Raw genomic sequence first — 4,749 nt, 5'->3', positions numbered from 1 at the left:
ATCTGAGAATGACTAGTCAGGTTCTGGAGACTAGCCATTTATTACATTGGTTCTGATATCACAAACCAGCCAAGCCAAACTCAGAAAAACAGCTTTAATTCTATAATCCAGCCTCCAGTGGGGCTCACAGCAACATTGCAAGACACAGAAAAGCTGAATGGCTCCATCTTCTTGGCTCTGCGAAGTCCCAATGCTCTACCCCTCCTTCCTATACCAGTCTAACTGAGCAAAGCAAACGGCACCTTCAGATTAGGGTCTGAATGTCTCCAGAGCCCGGGATTCCGAACTGTAAACTACTTTTCTCTTCCTCTCTCCCTCAGCATCCAGTTCTCCTTTTCCTGGCTCCGGAGCCCCATGGCGCAGTAATATACAGCCTCATTCTCAGGCTGCAGTTCAGAGATCCTCAGATACCCCAGGTTCCTGGCCACGTCTTTGGATCCGGAGAATCGAGGAGGTATCTTGGGACCCTGGTGCTTGTCTGAGCCTGAGAAATATCTCAGCAGGAACCTGGGAGGGTGGCCTGGACGCTGCTGGTATCAGTAAATGCTGTAAATGTTGATGTTATGGTTGCTGCTCAGGGCACAGGAGAGGCGGATGGTGGTTCCAAGCAAGGAAGAGGCAGACGGTGGCTGATGCAGCATGGGCTGAGGGCCACAACCTGAGAAGACAAAAGTGTGGCCATCACTGGGGCAGAGCAAGGCAAGAGGAGGGGCCAGGAGGAGGCTCTGGGCCCCAAGGGTTCCTTACCTGTCAGGTGGGCCACCAGCATGAGCAGGACGGAAGTCCAGGCCATGGCTTATGACCTGCAGCACTCTGCTTCCCACGGCCAGTGCTCCTGGGGCCAGCGCCAGCTGGGAAACACTCTCCTCCCTGCTTTGAGAAGAGGGTCATTGCACCCTGGTCCTGATTACCACCCTCCCAGGCTTTCTGGGCTCTGCAGGTCACTTACCAGAATGGTCTGATGGGAGCCTTGGTGGCTCTGCCTTTGTCCCGTAGAAGCATCTGCGAGGAAGCACCTGCTAGAAACTTGTGGACCAGAACCCAGGAGCTGGCTGGTGGGCTCATCTCCCCGAGGGAGAGTGACCTCAACTCCCCTGAGAAGCTGAGCCTCTCGGAAAAAGATTTCTTGTTCCCGTCTAAATGCCTGGTGAACTGGGAGAGAGCATACCTCCTCAGGGCAGTAAAAGCACCTCTTCCCACAGCAGGAAAACGGGGTCTCAGAAGGAGTGGGGTGCTCTGACCCCTTCAAAGTTCTGAAGACCCTTCAACTCAGGTCTTTCCATCCTAGAACAAAGCAGCTTTAAAAAGAAAAAGTAGCAGGGGATGTATCTTCCTGCCCTCCCTGCTCTCTGCCCACTGTACATGTGCCTGCTGCAGAGTAAGCTGCACCTCACTCACATGCTGTGTTCTCCTATGGGCCTATATATCCAGACAGGAGTTATCAGGAGATAATTAAGCTTAAATGAGACCAGGGATGGGACCCTGAGCCAGTAAATTGGTGTCCTTATAAAAATGGAAAAATTGAACAGACACTGTTGATGGGGGACGTCAAGAAAAGGCATCCATCTCTATGCCAAGGCATCTTGTATCAGATCCTCCCTCTAGAATCCTTAGGAAGAACCTGGTAATAACCTGCCTTTGGACTTTCAGCTTCAGAGACATGAGAGAACCAGTTTCTATTATTTCAGCCACTCAGCATGCAGGACATTATCCCCTGCAGCCTTAGGCAATGAATCCAGAAGCATCTTACTCTGGTGGGCTACAGTATAAGATGTCATCCATTGGGTGTCTGATAACAACAGAAATTCTGCCTGCTGAAGGCTCATTTCCTGGCTCACAGATGGGGCCTTCTCCTTCTGACCTCACATGGCAAAAGGTAAATGAAGCTCTCTGAAGCCCTTTCATAAAGAACTTATAACCCCCAAAGGCCCCACCTCCCCACATCACTTGGGGGGTTAGTATCTCAGCCTGTGAATAGTACATGAAGCCCATATCCAAACCATAAACCAGAAGGAACTCTAGAGTGGCCCAAGAGCTGTTCCCACATGCTCATTTTTCTACTAAAAGCTGGAAGTTTCCTGGCCCTTGAATCCCATGCACTAGGTAACACTGAGCAAGTCACCTTATCTGCAAGTCACATATGACGGTGGGCACCCATATCTCAAATGAGCCCATGCCCCTTCTCTCCCTAACGTAGAACAGACTTCACCAGTCCTAATCAGTTGGGCAGAGGCTGGAACTTAATCTTTCTGCCACCTCATTGACCAACATCATCCTCTGCCAAAGGAGTGGGGCAGGCCTCTGTGTACACAGGCACTTTGAACAGCCTTGTTCAGTCATGGCTGTAGCCATGTCTAGGACCTATTGCTCTTGATCCTTCCTCCTCACACATCCTGGGGGACAGGGAATGAACCACTGGGTGCTGAGTCCCAGGATGAGAGGGGAACATTGTTCACTCATCCACTCATTACTGCCTCCAGTAGCCCAACCGTGTGTTCGGCTTGTAAAGGTAGTGTTTTCAGAGCTAGAGACAGTCCCACTAGTGAACATCAACACTTCACCAGCCCTGTGAGGCCTCTCACCACTGACACAATTGGAGCTTTCTGATCCCTGATGATTCTCAGAGAGGACATGTGGTTATCCTTGTCCTTGAGACAAAACAGGAGCCAAGAATCGCATTCAGCCACAGGGATGCCCTCGTCTCAACTTTATTTTTGCCGACTTAACCTTATTCTAGGACCTTCTGTGGTGGTTAGAAAGAAATAGCCCCCAAAGAGAATGGTACTATTAGGAGGTAGGTCCTTGTTCGAGGAAGTATGTCACTGTGGAGGCTGACTTTGAGATCCCATATATGCTCAAGCCACACCCCGTGAAACAGACCATTCCTGTTCCCTGAAAGATATAGAACTCTCAGCTACCTCTCCAGCACCACGTCTGCCTGCATGCTGCCATACCCCACCATGAAATGTAAACAAACTACTCCAACTAAATATTTTCCTTTATAAGAGTTGTTGGGGTCATGGTGTCTCTTCACAGCAATAAAAACTCTAACTGAGACAGAAGTTGGTACCAGGGACTGGAGTATGCTGTGATAGGCCTGACCATTTTTTGTTTAGGGTAATATGGACCTTGGGACTGTGGATTAGAAAAGCAGTTGAAATTCAAGTGCTGCCTAATGGGCCATCCTAATAGGAACATGGAAGACAGGTTTAATAAACTGTGGGGGGTGGCTCAAGAGGTTCCAAAGGAGAAGAATAGTAACATGTACCTAGAGATCATTCTTGTGATACTTTGGCAAAGAATGTGGCTGCTTTTTGCCCTTGTCTGAAATGTCTGACTGAGGCTAAAGTGAAGATTTTTAGATTAATTCCACTGGCAGAGGAAATCTCAAAACAACCTAGTATAGGTCATGTAGTTATTAGTGTTAACTCTAATGAAGATTTATAATAAAGAGGAGCAAACTGAGCAAATAAAAATATAAAATGTACAGATTGAGAAAAGGAGAACCAGGAAGTGGAATGGAGCTAAATTCTGTGTTCAAGGAGATAAACAGATTAAGAAATGGAATAAAGGGAGTGGTGACCTCAGGGTAAGATCCCACCCAGCTGTTTCCAACTTGTGAAAAGGAATTAAAGAAAAGTTTAGAGCCGGGTATGGTGGTGCACACCTTTGATCCCAATACTCAGAAAGTAGAGGCTAGCAGATCTCTGAGTTTGAGCCCATCCTGGTCTAGAGATCCAGTTTCAGGATAGTCAACCTTAGGCAGTGAAGGACAGAAAGCTGGTGAAGATGTAATTGAATGAGGGGGCCATGTTCCAGCCCCAATAAGCAGCAGAATTTGGCAGCTTTGGCCTCGTGGTTCTGGCTTTAGAGTTAAGGATAGAAGAAAGGGGTTATGGAATAAAACCACTGAGGCCAGGCACATGTCAGGGGTGTCCCTGAATGGAAGCTAGAGAAGTCATTGCATGAAGCTGTGAAGTTGAAGCCTGGATTGCCTTGGAGACCCCAAGATATTAGAGAGCCATGGGACACCTGCCAAGGAGAGTTGCTAACAGGGAGAGGACCCAGCCCAAGAAAGAAGTGTGTTGCAGTCAACAGAACTGAAAGAAGTTGGAGATCTGAAGAGCATTTTGACATCAGACATGGAGAGGCAGAGTTTAGAGTTTGCCCAGCTCGTTTTTGGTCTTGCCATAGCCCAGTATTTCCTCACTATGCTCCCTTCCTATGTTTTGCAATGGTTTTGTATATCTTGTGCCATTATAAGTTGGAAGTATGTGATGGGTTTATTTTATTTTATTTTTGGTTGTGAGCCTAGCCTTTAATGGCTGAGCCATCCTTTCAGCCCTATTTTATTTTATTTTATTTTATTTTATTTTATTTTATAGGAGATTACAGTTAAAGAGATTGCATAAATCTCAGAAGAGTCTTTGAACTTTAGACTTTTAAATAAGTTTGAGACTGTAATAGATTATGGGGACTTTTGAAGTTGGATTGAATAAATTTTTTGGGTTTTTTTGTCTTTTTCACTTTTTTAAATGTATTTTTCTATTATCGGCTTGATACAGTACAAATTCCCATCCCAATTGTCAAATGTTTTATTGAGGCTTGACTAGTAGTTGAGCAAAACCAAAACTTACTATAAGCCACAGTCACCCTAGGGTCCCACCCCCCATCCCCAACCCCCGCTATATAACTTCCTGGTTCTGTAGGTTGCAGTCTGATTGTTCTTTGCTTTCTATCTAGTTTCCA

The 4,749-nt window shown here is 46.7% G+C and overlaps 1 pseudogene; it reads right to left on the bottom strand.

Annotated features, from left to right (window-relative positions):
* Positions 1 to 293: 293 nt before the first annotated feature.
* LOC118590371 lies at positions 294 to 814 on the bottom strand (annotated as a pseudogene).
* Positions 815 to 4,749: the final 3,935 nt, after the last annotated feature.

The sequence above is a fragment of the Onychomys torridus genome, chromosome 8, assembly GCF_903995425.1.
Source record: "Onychomys torridus chromosome 8, mOncTor1.1, whole genome shotgun sequence".
Lineage (NCBI taxonomy): Eukaryota > Metazoa > Chordata > Mammalia > Rodentia > Cricetidae > Onychomys > Onychomys torridus.
Note: the sequence above shows the minus strand (reverse complement) of the source record. Positions and strands in the feature narration are given on the sequence as shown.